Below are 19,162 nucleotides of genomic sequence, written 5' to 3'. Positions count from 1 at the left end.
TATTGCCAACATTAATTTCTTATCCTTTTGATAATAGTTATTTTAATATGTGTGAGGAGAGAGTCTGCTCTTGATGGAGTAGTTGCAAATTGTATTTCAAAGGGTGTGGATAACGAAAGTCTATTAATTGGCCCCATCAAGTAAAATCTATCCACTGCAGGCTGGAAGGAGTTGGCTACATGGCACTGAAAGGGATAACTCTAAGCTTGATTTGTTTACTTTTGAGTATCTTGATCTCCAGGGTAATTAATGAAATTCCTAGAATAATTTCAAGGACATTTTATTACTCTTGATTAGCGAAGAAGAATTAATTTAAAAGACTAAGTATATTCCCCACATTTTATAGTAAATAGCTTTTAGACTGAATTAATCTCCTTATATGTTAACTCCTCACTCACTTTCCCCAAGTGTATCCTAACTGTTTTCCCATTATGGCATAAGAAAAAAATAATAACTTTGGAAAACTAGGGTAAAAGGACAAGATTGCTTATGTATCTGGTTTTCTAAGGTACTACTTGGTTTGTCTGTATACTCCTGTAGCCAGAGGGGGTGGCCGGTTAGGAGTTGTGCAGTGAAGTGAAATGATAACTTCTTTAGCACTTCCTACTGTTTAAATGCAAGATCAGGCACAGAAGGCAGGTGTCTTGAGGCTTAGTGCCATGCACTTTCCAGAAATCTGTGTTATCTTCATAGTTTTATCTCCAGTCAGAATGTGTTGATCCTGCACCCACTATTTGCCTTGAAATGTACTGAAGGAAATTCAGAGACATATAAGTCCTGGTCCCTGTCTTCCCTAGGCTTAGGGAAGAAAGTTTTTGTGACCTATTTTGGTCTCTGTGTACAGTATTACCCATTTTACAGTTTAACAGTCTTTATCAAAGATAGTGTTGATTTTGTTTAGTTTTTTTTTTTGGGAGGGGAGAAACAACTGGCCGTACGTAGTGTTTTCTCCTGGCTCTGAGCTCAGTGATCACTCCTGGCAGTCTTGGGGGACCAAATGGGGTGCCAGGCATCAAATTAAGGTTGGTCATGTGCAAGGGAAATGCTCAATCTTCTCTGGCCCAGGAAAGTGGCAGTTTCTTCTGTAGCTGCATGAATTACATAGATGGCTTCTTCTGTTTTAGTCCTTGTGTGTAAACACAAAGCAGTCTCCAGAAGCGCTGAAAAATAACCAGTTTATTCAAGAATCCCTGGCACTATGAGGAGGTAGGAGACTTGTATAGCCCACTCCAGTAGATTCTCTGGCTCTTCCATTTTTTGGTATCTTATATATCTTCATTTCCTGTGAAATGGTTACTAGTACCTCTAACAGTATTGATTGGGAAATTCATTTATATCTTTCCAGGTCAACCATTTCAAAACTGGCTTTAGGTAGGGTCAAAAACTATTTTCCAATATCATGAGGGTTTTTCCAACCTAGTCTTCAATGTACCTTATGGTTTGTGGTCTGATGTTGAGGTATCTTCAAAGATGACATGCAACTGACCAACCAAGAGGAAACAGAGATAAACAAATGGGACTACATTAAACTAAGAAGTGTCTGCAATGCAAAAGACTACAAGGACAATCTACAGAATGGGAAAGGATATTCACCCAATACCCATCCCATAAGGGGTTGATATCAAAGGTATATAAGGCACTGATTGAACTCTACAAGAAGAAAACATCCAACCCCATCAGAAAATGGGGCAAAGAAATGAACAGAAACTTTCCCAAGGAAGAGATACAAATGGCCAAAAGGCACATGAAAAAGTGCTCTACATCACTAATCATCAGGGAGATGCAGATCCAAAACAACCATAAGATGGTCAGTAATTTATTTTTGAAATTTGTGTGCTGTATTGTTTCTATCACAACTATTCAACTTTGGTAATATAGCACTAAAACAGTCATAAGCAATGTGTTATTGAATTAAATGGTTGTAATTGCATCAAACATTATGCAAATTCATTTGAATTTCATAGAATTTTACATATCTCAACATCATATATAGTTTTTCTAACCTTGATATTGTCAACTTCATTAATGGTCAGCAGAGTTCGGTGACAGACTGATTTGCTTTCCAAACCATAGTTTGTGGCTTTCTGACTTCCAGGTTCCACCATTTTCACTTCATAAACTTCAGGTAGGTGTTAGGAATGACTTTTCTTCAAGCCCTGTATCCAGCCATCTTTGGCATCTGAAGATTTTCACATCTCATCAAGCACCAGTTGGGTGTTTGTTGGGAAGGGGGGATCAGGCTTAATGAAAGGGGCTTCCTTAGGAGACATCTTCTCTTGACGATGCAACTCACATGGAGAGTAAACCATTTACCAGAACACATTCACTGTATTTTGCAGACAATTTTTCATTGGCCTGAGCAAGGCACATGGTGGGATCTTCATTGGAAAGGTAGGAAAATCAACTTTTCAGCGAGAGGAATGGAACTGAGCATGAGAAGCGGAAGTGGAAAGTATGGGTCCATTAAAGCAATCTACCATCTTTACCTTTCCTATCCTTTATTCAATTTAATGATTACTGTCTTACTTTTCCTCAGACTTTCTTCAGGACAGAAAACAATCCATCTTAGATTCTTTCCAGACAGAATAGCTTCCTGTGACTATAACTCTTAGTCATCTGCAGGAAAATGCCATTTATAATTTTGCCCTCCTATGATATCTCTGTTACCGGAAACTGCACACTACATGTTTTTTGTGCACATTACTGGGCATTCCACAGCCTAATCTGATATGATAAAGGTCAACCAAATGTTTTCTATGAGAGAATTTTGAATAGTCAACTGTGAATGGTCTGTGAATGGTCTTTATTTAGTGAGGCTCCCTGTTATTCCACAGATCCTCTTATTCCTTGCAGGGAATAGAGGGGAGATTATTGCTGCGAGGGGGGGGCTATGTATCCACTGGCCTTTTTCTCCAATGGCTGTGCCCACGTCATTGACTGGGGACTGTTTCACAGAGTTTTTTTTTTCCTTTGCCTTTAGCTACATTCCTTCCACTTCACCATTTGTTGATGCAACTTTTAACACAGGACACAGTGTCTTATGTTTTCCTAACCTTTCTCACTTTCTGGATTTCTTTTCTGATAACCTTCTGAATTTTAGACTTATGACTTCAAATTCCTGAATAGAACATTTCAAAACAACACTACTCTTTTCTTTTTAGAATGCACCCTGAATTTTAAAAACAATAAATCAATGCACTTTCATCTTGCTGTGCCACAACATCAGGGAGGAACGAGACTGTACCAGCCACCTGCCATGTTGGGGTGTCACTGAGCTTTGCGGGACCCTACTGTGAGTAGCTGAAGGTCCAAGTCTCCCCCAGCTTAGAAATTATGTCAATTCCTAGGGGCCACCAAAAGCACAAACAGGAATTCTATATGAGTTTGAGATGAATTTACAAAGTTATTTTTTATCAGATAGATGCTATATAGTGAACGTTAAAACGTTATTCTTGCATCCTCAGGCTTTCTCCTCCTTTTCTACCCCCAACCGTTCCTGGGTGTAGCTGCCAAATCTCAAATTTCATTTTCTTTTGATGCTTAAGCTGACAAAAATTTTTGATGAATTTCTCATTGACTGGATTGTGGCTCCACCAAATTCTTTTGTTATTGTTTGTTCGGGTTTTTGTTTTTGTGTTTGAGCCACAACCAGTGGTGTTTAGGCCTTAATCTTTGCTGTGTGCATTTTTGGCGGTGCTCAGAGGACCATATGATGTGTTGGGGATTGAACCCATTACCTCCATGTGCCAGTGAAGGAATTGAAAGAGCTATGCTGGGAATATCATGTCTCACTCAAGTGAGAGAAGGAATCCGGAGTTCTGACCTCCGTCGACATTCAAAAATCAGGGATGCTATCTCGTTTGCCAAGGCATCAAAAATCAGATGGGCCGGTCATGTAATGTGATTCAGAGACTACCGCAGGACTAGAGCTGTTACTGACTGGATTCCACGGACGTCAGAAGACCTCGTGGCCGCCCACCAACTAGATGGTCAGATTTCTTTGTCAAATCTCTGAATGAACGATTTGAGGCTCTTCCTGTTCCTGTGGTGAGCAGATATCATTGGGCTGCACTAGCTCTCAACAGGGACAGATGGAGATGTTACTGGTGCCCGCTCGAGCAAATTGAAGATCAGCGGGACTACAAGTGATACAAGTGATACCTCCATGTGCAAGCAAGCATCCTTCCTGCTGTACTATGGGTTCCAGATGAAGCTCTCTGTGCAGTAAGTTTGGAGTAAGGAAGTAATCAAAATTAGACGAAAATACAGTGAACATCAATAAGGGGATTTGGGAAAAGTGTCATTAGATGCTGTTTGTTGCCATTGCATGCATTATACAGATACACACACACATATAAAACAATAATTTTTTTCCATTAAGTTTCCTTAATTGGGTCCCCAAGTAAATAGAAATTTTATGATCTTCTGTTGCTCTGTAGAATGTAATTGCGACTTTGTTAGTGATTATATGAATTTATATATTGCTTTAGGTAATATAACCATTTTAACTATTCTTCAAATTCATGAGCACAGAATGTCTTTCCAGGTCTTTTTGTCTTATCTTTCCTTCCATAGTGAATCATAAGGGATGGGAGAGGGTGGACAGTGGGTAAGGTGCTCGCTTGCTTTACATGCAGCCAGTACCCTGAGGGCAGAGCCAGGACTAAGCACGAGCACCACCAGTGTGCCCCCAAAACAGCAACAAAAAAGGGGGCCAGGTCTTTAATTTCATTAAATTTATTCGAAGAGATTTAATTCTTTTTGACAGTTATAAATGGGATTGCTTTCCTAGATTTTTGTTTTGCTGTGTTTTTTGTTTCCTCAAATCAGAGTAATATATATATATATCAATCTCTATTATTTATAAAATATATAAAATATCTATATGTAATATAATATATATATTACCGAGAGAATCCCACCCACATGGGCAGAGCCTGGCAAGCTACCCGTGGTGTATTTGATATGCCAAAAACAGTAATGATAGGTCTCATTCCCCTGACCCTGAAAGAGCCTCCAATCTTTGGGAAAGACGAGTAAAGAGAGGCTGCTGAAATCTCAGGCTGGAAGGAATGGAGACGTTACTGGTGGCCGCTCAAGTAAATTGATGAACAATGGGATGACAGTGATGCAGTGTTACAGTGATATATATATATATATGTGTGTGTGTGTGTGTGTATATACATATATATATAATGATATATATGCGCCTTGGTCACATTTTTTGGTGCCCGAGGATTATTCTTGACCCTGTGTTCAGGGATCTCTCCAGCAGTAATGGCTCGGGGGAACATTTGTGGTCCCAGGGCTAGAACTCAATTTGGCTACCTGCAAGGCAAATGCCCTACCTGCTGTGCTATCATCACTCTGGCCCTCAATGTTATATATTTTGAATTATAATATATTTCAGTGGAATTATGATTATGATTAGCACTAGAAGTAAATCACTGGTTTACAGAGATTTACCATCAATACCATAAATTAGCAGTCCAATTTAGATTATTTTAATTGAAATTTTCTTTAATAACTTTAATGTCAAGGTGATCATTTAATAGAAAAGTAGATATAAAATATCAAATTGTGACATGACTATTATTACCACTCCATGTGTCTATGTGATCATTTGAATTGGTTCCTGCATGGTAGTGAGCAATTATGAGTTAAAAGGATCGGGGTGTGGAAAGAATGGCCAGAAGGTTGTTTTTTGGAGTCCAGTGGCCATGCCAAAGTGGGTAACACATATGATTATATTTCACAATCTCAGTCCTCCCATGGACCCAAAGGTATCTGGAACCTCCTCTCCTAAAGAATGATTAAGTTACATAATTTTTCTAAATGGTGTGTTAGAGCTGCATCTTACAAAAACTGCTTCACCATTTTTTCTGATGTACATCTCCTCCCTCAACCCAAAGTTAAGCTCTATGCCCCAGGATTCCCGTTCTTGCCTTTGGCCCTTTCTTTTTCTCTTACTTATGTTTTTAGGTCTCAACCTGTTTTATAATTTCATTTTTATACTAAGGTTCCTTTCTGTTTTTTTTCCATTAGGCTAATATTCCACTGTAGCACTGTAGCACTGTTGTCCAATAATCTATCTTCTCCCATCTTCATAATCTCTGTCACTGTCACTGTCACTGTCACTGTCATCCCATTGCTTATTGGTTTGCTCGAGAGGGCACCAGTAACGTCTCCATTGTGAGACTTATTTTTACTGTTTTTGGCATATCGAATATGGCATGGGTAGTTTGCCAGGCTCTGCCATGTGGGTGGGATATTCTCAGTAGCTTGCCGAGCTCTCCGAGAGCGATGAAGGAATCAAAACCGGGTTGACCGCATGCAAAGCAAACCACCTACCCACTGTGCTATCATTCCAGTCCTCAGGGTAATATTAGATTCATAAAATGTTTAGGGGGGAAATCCCTGATTCCTCGATATTTTGGAAGAACTAAATTTTCTTTGAAGTTTTGATATAACTCACCAGTGAACCCATTTGGCCTAGACTTGGAGTCATGGAGAAATTTTAAATTACTGTTTCTATTTATTTACTTGTGATTGGTCTGTCCAAATGTTATGTTTCCTCTTGTTTCAATTTTGAGAATTTGTGTTGTTCTAAGAATTGATCCATTTCTTTTAAGTTCTAAGGTTGCTCAGTCAAAGGCAACTTTTAAGATCATTTGGATTTTATTATTTTGGTTATTGCTACACACCGGTGGTGCTTAGGCTTTAGTCCTGGCAGGGCTTGGACTTCCCATATGTGTGCCGGAGACTGAACCTATGTTGACCTTTTTTTTTTGGTTTTTTTGCATCGCACCTGGCTCTGCACCCAGGAATTACTCCTGGCAGTGCTCAGGGGACCATTTTGGATGCTGGGAATTGAACCCGGGTCAGCCGCGTGCAAGGCAAACGCCCTACCTTCTGTGCTATCACTCTAGCCCCTATGTTGACCTTTTACAAGGCCTTACCCACTGTGCTATCTGTCCTGATCCTTTGTATCTCTGAGGTTTTCTAATTTTCTCTCTGTCATCTCTGATCTTACTTATTTGGAATTTTTCTTTTTTTTCTCTTCATAAAGTTTGGTTGATTTTTTTTTTTTTATTCACAATAAACCAACTCCTGGTTTCACTGACCCTTTTATTTTTTCTCTATTATGTTCTAACTTTTGTCATCTATCATATACTTGCTTTGAGATTCATTTATTGTTCTTTTTCCTAATTTCTCTGAGATAATGTTCGTTCTTTTGATCTTTTTCTCTATTTCTGATATGAGCTTCAATAGCTATGAGCTTTCGCCTTTATAATTGGTTTTGGTATGTCCCATAGGTTATTGTAGCTTGTGTCTTTATTCTCGCTTGATTAATGCAATCTTTTTTCTTTAATTTAATCTGATCCATTTTTAATTTAATAGTTAAATTTCCAAGTATTTAAGCATCCCTTCCCTTTTATGGTTGGTTTCTAATTTTTGTTATGAGAAGATACTTGGTATGATTTCTCCTTTTGATTTGGTAGATATTGAGTTGTTTCAAGCTTGTTTCTATATTAGAGAATGTTCCATGTGGACTGAAGAATAATTTGTTTTCTTTTTTTGTGGATAAAAGTTCCTTAATATGTCTGTTAGAAATGGTTCTTCATTTAGGGCTCTTGCTTCCTACTGATATTCTGTCTAGTTGATCTGCCCAGAGATGAAAGTGAGATATTGAAGTCTGTCTGTTGTGCTCTCATTGATGTAACTCCTTAGATCTAACAGCAATTACTGTGTAAATATTTCTGGCCCTTCATTTGGTGGCTATATGTTGATGAGAGTTACGCCTTCTTATTCTATTGCTCCCTTTAATGTCCCTTCCTATCTTTTATTTTCATCTTTAGTTTGAATGCTATTTGATCTAAAACCAGTATGGGCCATCTTGCTTTATTTATTTTGCCATTAGGTTTTATAATTTTATTGAAACTGTTCACTTTGAGCCTATGTTTAACATGAGAGTTTAATCATATCTCTTGTAAGAAACAGAAGGCTGAGGGTTTTTCCCCCTGATTCATACTGCTATTTTGTGTCATTTTGTGGAAGAGTTTAGTCCATTGACTTCTAGAGAAACTATTGATATGAAGGGATTTGTTCCCATGTCAATTTGTGGAGTTGGATTACTGTGTATGTGATGTTTCATTTTTATATCTAGTCTTTCGGTATCCTTGTCAGGCTTGAATTGGATTCCAAATATGTCCTCATCTACTGTTTGTTTGACAATATTTTTTATTAATTTTCCACTTGGAATGGCAATCCTGCTGTAGCACTGTTGTCCCCTTATTCATTGATTTGCTTGAGCAGGCACCAGCAACGTCTCCTTTGTGAGACTTGTTGTTACTGTTTTTGGCATATCGAATATGCCACAGGTTGCTTGCCTGGCTCTGCCGTACAGGCCGGATACTCTGGGTAGCTTGCCAGGCTCTCCGAGAGGGACAGAGAAATGAAACCCGGGTCGGCCGCATGCAAGGCAAATGCCTTATCCACTGTGCTATCGCTCCAGTCCATAAAACAAGCTATTGCTTATAATGCCATGCCTGCTACTAGACAATTTTTCCAACTTAAGAGAGGAAATATACGGAAATGTCACGAGCTTTTCATTTGCATTAATAGTTGAAAGCGATTCACTTCATTTCAATGCAATCTGAATATACTGAATGGGCTTATATATAAATTAATTAATATATATACATATAATGAAAGTGCAAATATATAAATATATCTTTATTTATACAAAAATCTATTTATATAGAAGTATATGGGGATGGGGTTTTAGAAACACTAATCTTACCCGAGTTTTCAAGATGATGTCATTCTTGTTGAAATGAAAAAATTGTGGCACATGAAATAGGTGACCCCCCTATTTCTGATCATGTTTTGAACCAATTCTGTAAATGCATTCTCTGCAAGGATATTAGTATGAATACGCAAACTTGCAGTTACACAGGGTCGCTGAGTACTTCTGATAAATATATTAGGATCAAGTATACCCATCAACTGAATGAAAATAAGGAAATCACTTGTCCCTTTCTTCATCCCAGTAGCAAAAATAACATTCCAGAGTGAGATATTTCTGTTGTAATATTTTTTGACTGTGTCTATGGGATGCCAAAATAAGTGAAAACTAACATTCAGGCAAAGCAGGTACTTGGCACTTTAAAAATTGGCTGTTCTATTGAATTAATCTCTCCTCCAACCCCCAATGCATTGAGTCAAACTGAGTTTTGCATGTAGATATAACCTTGGTGTTTATAGTAGATTTAAGGGTCATTCATCTTTATTAAGTCATGCATTTGATCTGAAAATATTTGTGACGTTTATATTTATGAAAATGTTTTCTGAGCTTCATCAAGCATAGTTTTTCTTTTTTCTAAACACATCATAGACTGTTTTTCTACTTCATTAATCTTCAAAATAGTAGTTATGTGCTTCTCTGCTTCTTGCCTTTATAAAATAAAATGGTTATCTGCCCCTTTTGTTGCAGAATTCCTCTCGCTGCCTCTAAATTCACAGATCCTCTAACATGTTTGCCAGTAATTTCTTTGCTGAGAGAAACGGTTCCTTCCACTTGTAGGAGACGATGAAATGGCCTAGTTTCTCACACTTCTTTGCAACCTTGGGCTCCAAATTTTCCAAGCTCTGGTTCCAGGGTAAATAATCTAGGGTTTTTTAATCTCGTTTTTTATTTCCTGAAGGAACTCTAATCCCAGACTCTCCTGGACACTACTGAATACAAATAGGAAGAGGGAGGAGTAGTTCAAAGGTCTGGCACTGAAGAAGGGACATCTTTACGCTTGCAGCACCTGCCTTCGCCTGGTGTGATTTCAGCTAGAAGCAATCTTGAAGAGGGACTTACTGAGCCATATGCTTCAGTGTGTGTGTATAATCTAGTAAAGACTAGATCTGTACACTGATTCTCTTGGTGTATAAGGCAAATTACTTCTTTAGGCTACCTGGGATAGAATACGTGACTGAAAGTTGCTGAAGCAGTAAACAAATTCTCTCAAATTTCTCATATTGTGGTATACTGCAGGTTTCAGTCAATATCTAAGTAGAATGTTTTATTTGTGGATAAAGTTTGTGCAACTCCCACCACCCCTGGCCTCAGAAATCATTTCTGGTGGTAGTCAGGAGCCTGGGAACGCAACCAATGTCAGCTATCTTGCAAGACAACTTCATTATCCCTGTCCTATTGATCTTACTCAATATCTTGTATTTTGATATAATTTGGAAGTTACTTTTATGGTTTGGAAAATCAGGGGGAAACCTGTACTATATAACAAAATATCTTCAGCTTTAAGCAACTTTAAGCAAACCCTATTTATTTTCTTAATTTTGGGTTGGCTAGATTGGCTAATTTTTCAGTAGGGTTTCAAAGTGGCTGGAGTCTTTTCTGAGCACTCGACAGAAGAAGGATCCATTTAGGTCCCTTTGGTTGCTGGCATGACTCACTTTTCAAGGGTTAGTTGATTGAGGGCTTCAGGTTCTTCCTGGCACTTGAGCAGAGCCCACCTCTCAGGATGCACTCAATGAATAAAAGAGGGCTTTTGCCTTTGTTATTTTTATAGAAAGCTTTTCCCAGGAGGCCCCTGGCAGACATCTGCTAGGTTCTTATTTGGGTCCTGTGCCCCTATTTACACTGCAAAAATGTCTGGGAATGTCAGTATCTGGTATTTTTTACCCTCTAGCAAATTTCCTCAAGAAAATCTAGGAGAGATAGTAAGTGGGAAGTTGCTTTGCTTTACTTCTAGCAGACTCTGATCCCTGCACCCAGGGCTGTCATGACTGACCCTTGAGCACAGGGTCAAAAGTAAGCCTTGAGGACCACTGAGTATGGCCTAATTCTCAAACTTCCCCTAGATCAAGGGCTCAGGAAGAATGGGACTAGAACAGGAGTTAGGAACTTGGTGTTGAGTTGAGAGAAAGCTTTCTCAGTGGCATGTGTAGATTCTCTCGTGTCACATGATGGCTGAATGTGCTCCCTTTTCTCTCATCTCTTCATACTTGGAATATGTGTTCATGTAGCATGCTGCAACATCACTGAGGTTTTTGTTTGACTCAAATATGCTACAATTTCAGTGCCAATACAAATTCTGAAATTGCCCATCATCCGTCATTATTGTTCTGAGTATATATTTCAGTGACTTTGAAATAACCTAAACTTTTTTTTTGCTTTTTCGGCAATGCACTGGGGTTACTCCTGGCTCTGCACTCAGGAACCACTCCTGGCGGTGCTCAGGGGACCATATGGGATGCTGGGAATTGAACCCAGGTTGGCTGCGTGCAAGGCAAATGCGCTACCCGCTGTGCTATAGCTCCAGCCCCAATAAACTAAACTTTTAACAATAGTTTAGAATCCTAAATATGAATGAATCACATCTCTTATCTAAATGAATCACATCTTATCTCTAAATGTGCTTTTGTTTTACACAAAGATAACTGATTCTTTAATGATCTAAGTAATTTATTTACACATTAAAAGGACAAAAGGGCCACAGTATGAAATTTTTATCTCCCTTTTCAGTCACTACTTCAGCAAAAGGCCCAGGAGAAGTACCTCTAGGGTTAGGTTAGTTACAAAAATACCTTCTGTTTTCAGCTGAGCCTGTAACCCTGTAACCAACAGTCCCATTGATTATCCCTTTCAAGTGCAGTGACCATCACATACAATAACCATTCAAGTGCAGAGACTATATTCCTCAGGTGAGCCTGTGACCAGTTAACCTTGCCAACCTCCAGAATTTGCATTAAATTACACCAAAATCACTATTCATTTTGGTAGTCAGGTTGTAGTTTGCTGTTGAAAAACTTTTCACACATGTAGGGCTCAAATCATTCTATCTTTGCAGCCTATAATTTGTTGGTGGTGATCTGAACTTAAGTGAATGAGCTTATATTTATTCCTCTCAAATGGAGTCAAATTTATTAGGTCCATTTGCCATGACCTTCTGAATTCTGCTTCTACAATCCCCCTTAATTATGGTCATGCTCAGAGTTGTGTCAGCCACCTTTTATTAAGGCATGTCTGGGCATATTAATCAACTTGAACTATTGCCCACTTGCATCCCAAATAGTCTGATCACTTTGTGGGATTTTGAAGGAAAACATTTTGGAGGCAAAGCAGTGATTTTATTAATTCCTTTAATACCATGGATTTCAGCCAGGGCTGGGAAGGGAGCATTTGTAATGTCAGGGGACACCTGGCAATATCTGCTTGTTAGAAATGAAAAGTGGGGATGTACTTCTTGTGCCTAGTGTGTATGTCTCAGGGGTGCAAATAAATATTTTATAATGCACAGATGTCACCATCTGCACATCAAAGAATGATCTAATCCTAAAGCTCTTCATACAGCCAAAGTTGAGAAAGCCTGATTTAAGAAGTGACATCCTTGGCCAGCCCTAGTTCAATCACCAGCACAGTATGTAGACCCCAAATGCCACTACTGAAGCACAGCAGCAGGAATAGCTCCTGAGTGCAGTCGGGTGTAGCTAACCCTCTCCCCCCAGACACCTCATCCCGTTTTGTATGAGACATCTTCACAGACGCTTGCGACATCATTTTGTTGTGTTATTCTTTTCAGTATTCTTGTATTTAATGAAGAGTTCACTTCTGCCGTAATTGCTCACTGCTTTGTCTCATTTCTCTTCTGAGATTCCCTTTGTTTTTCTTTGAGAGGGTCTCCAAAGTGATATTTGGGGACCTCCAGCAGCCCAGTAATCCTACCGGATCATTCTTGGTCAACTTGGTGGATGTGTCAATGTGGTGGGCCTGAGGGTGTGTTTCTGTTTCTGACCTGCGGTGTCAAGGATTACCTGAGCCTCCCAGCCGTGTCCCAGTGGCATCCACGTTGATGCCCAGCTGTGCTTTCCGGGGACCTTGTGGGGCTGAACCACAGCCAGACAATGACGATGTATGTGCTTTAACCCCTGGATTAGCCCTCTTAGAAGCTCTTCTTGCCCTTATATTTGGACAGCTGAACTTTGCCATCCTGTTTGTGACCCTAAGCACAGTCATAGGCTGGGAATGGTCAGGTTACGACACTTTATCTGTGGACACTTTTTCTTGGACTTGGTGTGACTCTCACTATCACTGACAATATATTATGCATATATCATTTCTTTCATGTCTGCCTAAGTCTGACTCCCAGGACTGATTCAGACCTTTTTTTAAAAAAAATGATGTAGGGATACTGTTATTTGTTCAGCCATTGATTAAGCTGATTGAATTGAGCATGAATTGCACATTGGGGCTGGAGTGATAGCACAGCAGGTAGGGCATTTGCCTTGCACGCGGCCGACCCGGGTTCGATTCCCAGCATCCCATATGGTCCCCTGAGCACCGCCAGGAGTAATTCCTGAGTGCAGAGCCAGGAGTAACCCCTGAGTATGACCCAAAAAGCCAAAAAAAATCATTATTTTTTGTATTCTATTCTGAATGTTAGCTTTATTATTATCCCCCCCTGCTTTTTTTTTTTTTGCTTTTTTTGCAGGGATCATACCCGGCGATGTACAGGGATTACTCCTGGCTCTGCACTCAAGAATTACCCCTGGCGGTGCTTGGGAAACCATATGGGATGCTGGGGATCGAACCAGGGTCGGCCGTGTGCAAGGCAAATGCCCTACCCGCCTTGCTATTGCTCCAACACCTTTCCCCCTCTTTTATGATTCACCGTGAGATACAGCTACAAAGCTTTCATGTTTGAGCTGAGGTCATATAATCATCAAACACCCACTCCTTCACCAGTGCACACTTCCCACCACCAAAATCCCTAGTATTCCACACACAAACCCCCACCCCCGTTCCAACCCTTCCCCCATATTCTCTCTCTATTTTGATTACATTTCATATTTTGACATCAGTCTCACCACCACTCAAACCTGCCGAAAAGGCAATGCTATACGATTTGTTTTGTATTGCTTGTTATAGTTAGAATATAATGTGCAGGAAATTCTGTGTCATTTTCTTCCTGGAGCTTTTAAGATGTTTTTCCCCTGGTTTTTGGATCATAACTGGCGGTGCTAGTGGTTCTGTGCTCAGGTATTACTCCTCGTGGGCTCAGGGGAACAAATGGGTTACCAGGGATTGAACCCCTGTCAGTCTCGTGCATGGCAAACACCTCGCCTGCTGTATGATCACTCTGGCCCTCATTCAGAACTTTCCTAAGGGCTCTGGCCCAGGGGACTCTCTGAACCTATCATATAATTCCTATCTCTGACCACCATGTTGGTTCCCAGAAATAACTATTGTTAGCTGTGTATTGAGTATCTTTGTAAATATTTTCAAAGCATATATATCATGTGGCATATTGATATCACATACATTTAAGTGAAGGTCTGCTAAGATGCAAAGAGACCTCTGAAATTAAGAAACGATAATAACAAAGGAAAGATATATTGTTGCCTAGGTTTATGCTTCGCTATGTTTAAGAGGTTGGTCATTTAGGGACCCAGGATGACAATGACTTTGTCATCTTCAATTCATGGTGCCTCAGGCCACTCTAGTGGTTTATATTACTGCTAATGAAAAGGTAAAATGGCTTGAAGAAGAAATATGCCCTGACTAACAGGCTTGGAGAAGAGTTTTTTTGCAGTGTTATATCCAACTGCAGAAGGGAACAACAATCCAGGTATAGCTGAATGCCCATGTGCCTAGTTACAACTCTATGACATACAAGAAGTGGGGAGCCAGTCTTGTTGGTCATTTTGTTACTAGTTTATTTCTTCCCTCTGTAACTGTCTTTCTTACAACATACATAAGACCACACTATACAAAACATTGCTTTACTTTCAGCACTATTATGCTAATTTATATAAAGATGACTCAACAGCCATATTAAGCAGAATGTTCTATATTCTTGGCTTGTGTGAGGCCAGTGTATACTTTTTTTCCTCTGATTTTTTTTTTGCTTTTTGGGTCACAGCTAGCATTGCACACGGGTTACTCTGGCTCTGAACTCATAAATTACTTCTGGCGGTGCTCAGGAGACCATATAGGATGTTGGGAATTGAACCCGGGTCGGCCGAGTGCAAGGCAAACGCCCTACCCGGTGCTATCGCTCCAGCCCTCTGAATTTCTTCTTTGTAGTCTTACACTGGTAACTGTTTATGTAGTGCCCGGCACCTTTAAGACTTGGATGATATACATTAATGCTTTTTGAGTGATTGCCTGGGATTTACATTTTCAGGCCTTCTTTTCTAGTATGCAGATTTTTATTCTGATAAGAACATTGTTCTCCAAATTCTCCAAAATCATATATTAAAGACTTGTTCATTTATTCTGTTTATTGCTGCACTGTTAAGTAACAAGGGTAATTAGTATGATACACAGCACATTTTATTCTGTGTTACCAGAGCCGGAGACTAAATTCCTGTGAAGTCTTTTTCTGGCTTGGTTTTACTCTGTTGACATACCTCAGAAGAGGCAAAGAGAACTGAAGAATAATTTCATGCCCATTTCAATTCTGACCTTGACTGCTTCATACCTATCTTTCACAACTTCTTTGACATTACAATTTCAACATTAAATATCCTTTTCTTTGAAACTGCATCAGGTTTTTGTCTGATGCCTTTCTCTTGCTGTACTATGAGGATCTCAACAAAACTAAGTTTGAATTTAAGTAAAAACCATTTTTATATGCTGTACTCCCCCTCCCCATTATTTGCAAAGTAAGAAGGAAATGTAACCTAACGCTGGAGACATTTCTAGGCTTGTTCCTTCCAAAGAATATGAACAGCCATAAACTGCCAAACAGAAGCAGATGTGGTCCCCAATGGACATTTGCAACAACATCACCATCGGAGACTCCTCATTCCTGATCATTACCATTAGAATCCTGATACTGCCTAACAAATTGCACAAGCACAGTGACTTTAAATGGCACTCATTTATTAGCTCAGTTTCCCTGTTAGGAGTCCAGGTAGATTTGAACTATTTTTTTCTCTGCAGGCTCTCACCAGGCTGCAAAACTACCTTCCTTTCTGGAACTCAGAGTCTTCATCCTGCTCATATTGTTGTGGACATAATGCAGTTCTTTTTTTCTTTTTGGGTACCACCCTGTGATGCTCATGGGTTACTCCTCCCTCTACACTCAGGAATTACTCCTGGCAGTGCTCAGGGGACCATGTGAGATGCTTGGGATTGAGCCCGTGTCGGCCGCCTGCAAGGCAAACATCCTACCCTCTGTGCTATTGCTCCAGCCCCGAATGCAGTCCTTTGTGCTTATAGAACTAAAGTTTCTACTTCCTGGTAGATTCTCAGTTTCTGGAGCCCACCTTCTTTCCTTGTCCCGTGGCCCTTTCACAAACCCTCTCCTAACGTGGCAACTTACCTCTTCATTGCCAGCCAGGAAGAGTTGTTTGCTCTTGTCAGATAAAACAGAGACAGATAATGGACTAAAATCATGGGAGTAGCATTGATCACTTTGGTTGTGTTCAGTTTGTTAAAAATAAGTGCCAGGTTCTTCTCACACTCAATGAGAGTAGATTATGTACTTAACCTAGCATGTGTCTGCCACACTGCATTTCTGGTTTAACTCTTTAACTGCCTTCTTTCTATAACATCGCCAGTGTCAGTCTGATGCTTATCCAGTGCCCAGTTTCAACTCTCCACCTGTCTGATTCACACATTACTTGAGCTGCTTCATGTTCATCAATTGCACTGCATCTCCCACATATTCATAAGATACATTTGTTTGCTATTCCTATGACCTTCCCTTCTTGATGGCTTGATGGAGATCAAGCCATCTCCATCACCCCTTCATTTAGTGCTCAAAGGCACCATAATTCATTGGTAAAGTAAAACTGCTCTGTTGATTACTTCTTCATGCTGCCTTTTTCTACTCATCTCAGCAGTTCAATCATTTTTCAAGTCCCCTGAAGTCAAAACAAGAGCATTATCCTGGACTTCTCTCTATCAGGGATCAGCAAACACTGGCTTGTAGACCAAATCTGCTGTGCATCCCTGTTGAAAAGAAAGGTTCATTGGAGCACAGTCTTGCCTATTTGTTTAACTATGGTTTATGGTTGCTCTTGCGTTGCAGTGACAGAGTTGCGTAGTTGCTACAGAGACTGATCTACAAAGCTAAAAATATTTACTAATGGAAAAAAATTTACTATCTGGTACTTTGCAGAGAGTATTTGCCAACCTGTTCTCTAAAGAGGATCAAGCCTGTCTCTTTTTAATTTTAAATTGTGGTAGAGTTCCTTCTTTTATGTTCCTTTTGTCATTACTCATTTTTTAATCATATACCCAGATTTATCATATACCCCGTCTTTATCCAGGGGGGCCAGTGACTTAGAGATCTTCCCTTTTGAAGCCTGTGGTGGGTAGAGATTGTTTGCACATTAAAGCCTCTTCCCTACTTGGTCCCAAATTCCTTTCTCTCTCTCTCTCTCTCTTACCCGGTGCACTTGAGTGGAAACCTTTCTTCCCTGATTACACTGACAGCAAACAATTGCAAGACTACCAGGTTTTGCCTATGCTGACAATGTGACTTTATATAACACTTTTCATGAATTCTCCAGGTTTCATCATTACTCTTTTATTCTTTACAAGTCCTAGGTTCTCTTAAAATAATTTCACATGTTAGGGCTAGAGCGATGCTCGCAGGAGGCCCAGATCCAATTCCCAGCACCACAGGGTCCCACAGAAGCAACAGGAGTGACTATAAAGCACTGAGCTGGGAGTGGCCCCTAAGCCCTACTGCATGGCCCAAAATAACAACAAAAGATAATTTCACACAAGAACTGTGTCATACGCTTTCTATCTCATAAAAGTTGTAGGATGAGGATGAGGCGCATCGAGTAGGTACAGTTTAGACTTGCGTGATAAATGGCTTTGCTATTTAAAAAAGAAGTTTTGCTTCATTTATTTTTTCCTTTATTATTTTTAATGGGTGGTGATATTTATAAAAATTGCTTTTAGGGGCCAGAGAGATAAGACCGGGGTTAAGTGGCCAATCCCACTTTGATTCCTGGCATTGCATGTGGTCCCATGAGTACTGCCAGGAGTGTCCCTGAGAACATAGCCAGGAATAAGCCCTGAGCACCATTGCTTGTGCCCCAAAACCTAAACTAAATTCTGCTTTAGATACACTATACAAAAAACTTGTAATTCTTCTGTGGAGAATATTTTCCCTATTTGAGAATAAATTGTCAGCATGTTGTCCCATGGCTCTCTGTACTTCAGTAGATAATTTTTATTAAGCAATGAACCCAGAACCTTAATCAATACAATGAAATTAACACTGGCAATTTATTTCCATGAGTCACAAACTCTTTGTAAATTTTATGTAGTTTGCCAACAATTTATTATGTAGCATAAAGATTCAGTGGAGGATTTTACATTGGACTTAGTTGTCAGGTCTCTTTAGTCTTTTGTAATCTGGAAGAGTTTCTCAGTCCTTTTTACTTGTAGGTTCTTAATATTTTTGATGAGCATAGTCCAGCTGTTTTTCAAAAAACCCATATGTCTGTGTACTAGGGTTCCTCATGATTAAATTCAGGGTGTTTTCTTTTGTCACATTTAAGGAGGTGTTAATTTCCCATTATTTATCAAATTAATTATATTATCTTCTTTCATTTACTTGATACATGTTTGATAAAATCCAAAATGACCATGAAATATTTTCAGCTCACAAGATACCATTTTTAAAACAACCTTTACCGTTTATTTTCAAAATAATTTAAATAATTGGAGGCACTGTGAATTAATTTAATTTAATTTGAGGCACTGTGAATTTAATTTGAGGCTCTGTCAATTTAATTTGAGGTTCCGAGATAGGGCTTCATGCACACAGTGTTCCAATACCACAACATCCACTGGACTGTGCACTTCTCTGCACCAGAGTCTCAGTATTCCTTCACATCATTCACCCATCCCTGCCTTTGGCAAGCTCAGTTATATAGACTAGTTTCTCAGGTCTATTTGTTATTACCACATCATGCTTTTTATATGCCACATATGAAAGAAATGATTCTGTATCTGTCCCTCTCCTTACTGACTTCACTCAACATGATACCCTCGAATATTCATGTAGTGGCAAATATTTTGATGTCATCTTTCCCTGTAAACAAATAGTATCCCATATTGTTCATCTATCACAATTTCTTTATTCAGTCTTTGATTCATGGCATTTAGATTGTTTCTATA

General features: G+C 39.5%; 1 protein-coding gene across 1 annotated transcript in view; it reads left to right on the top strand.

The window, feature by feature from the left end:
• Positions 1-19,162, top strand: part of ARHGAP6 (Rho GTPase activating protein 6) — a 516,153-nt gene that overhangs the window by 155,887 nt on the left and 341,104 nt on the right. The gene's annotated exons all lie outside the window — the stretch shown is intronic.

This window comes from Sorex araneus, chromosome X, assembly GCF_027595985.1.
Source record: "Sorex araneus isolate mSorAra2 chromosome X, mSorAra2.pri, whole genome shotgun sequence".
Classification (NCBI taxonomy): Eukaryota; Metazoa; Chordata; class Mammalia; order Eulipotyphla; family Soricidae; genus Sorex; species Sorex araneus.
The sequence above is the reverse complement of the archived record's forward strand: the minus strand, read 5'-3'. Positions and strand labels throughout refer to the sequence as shown.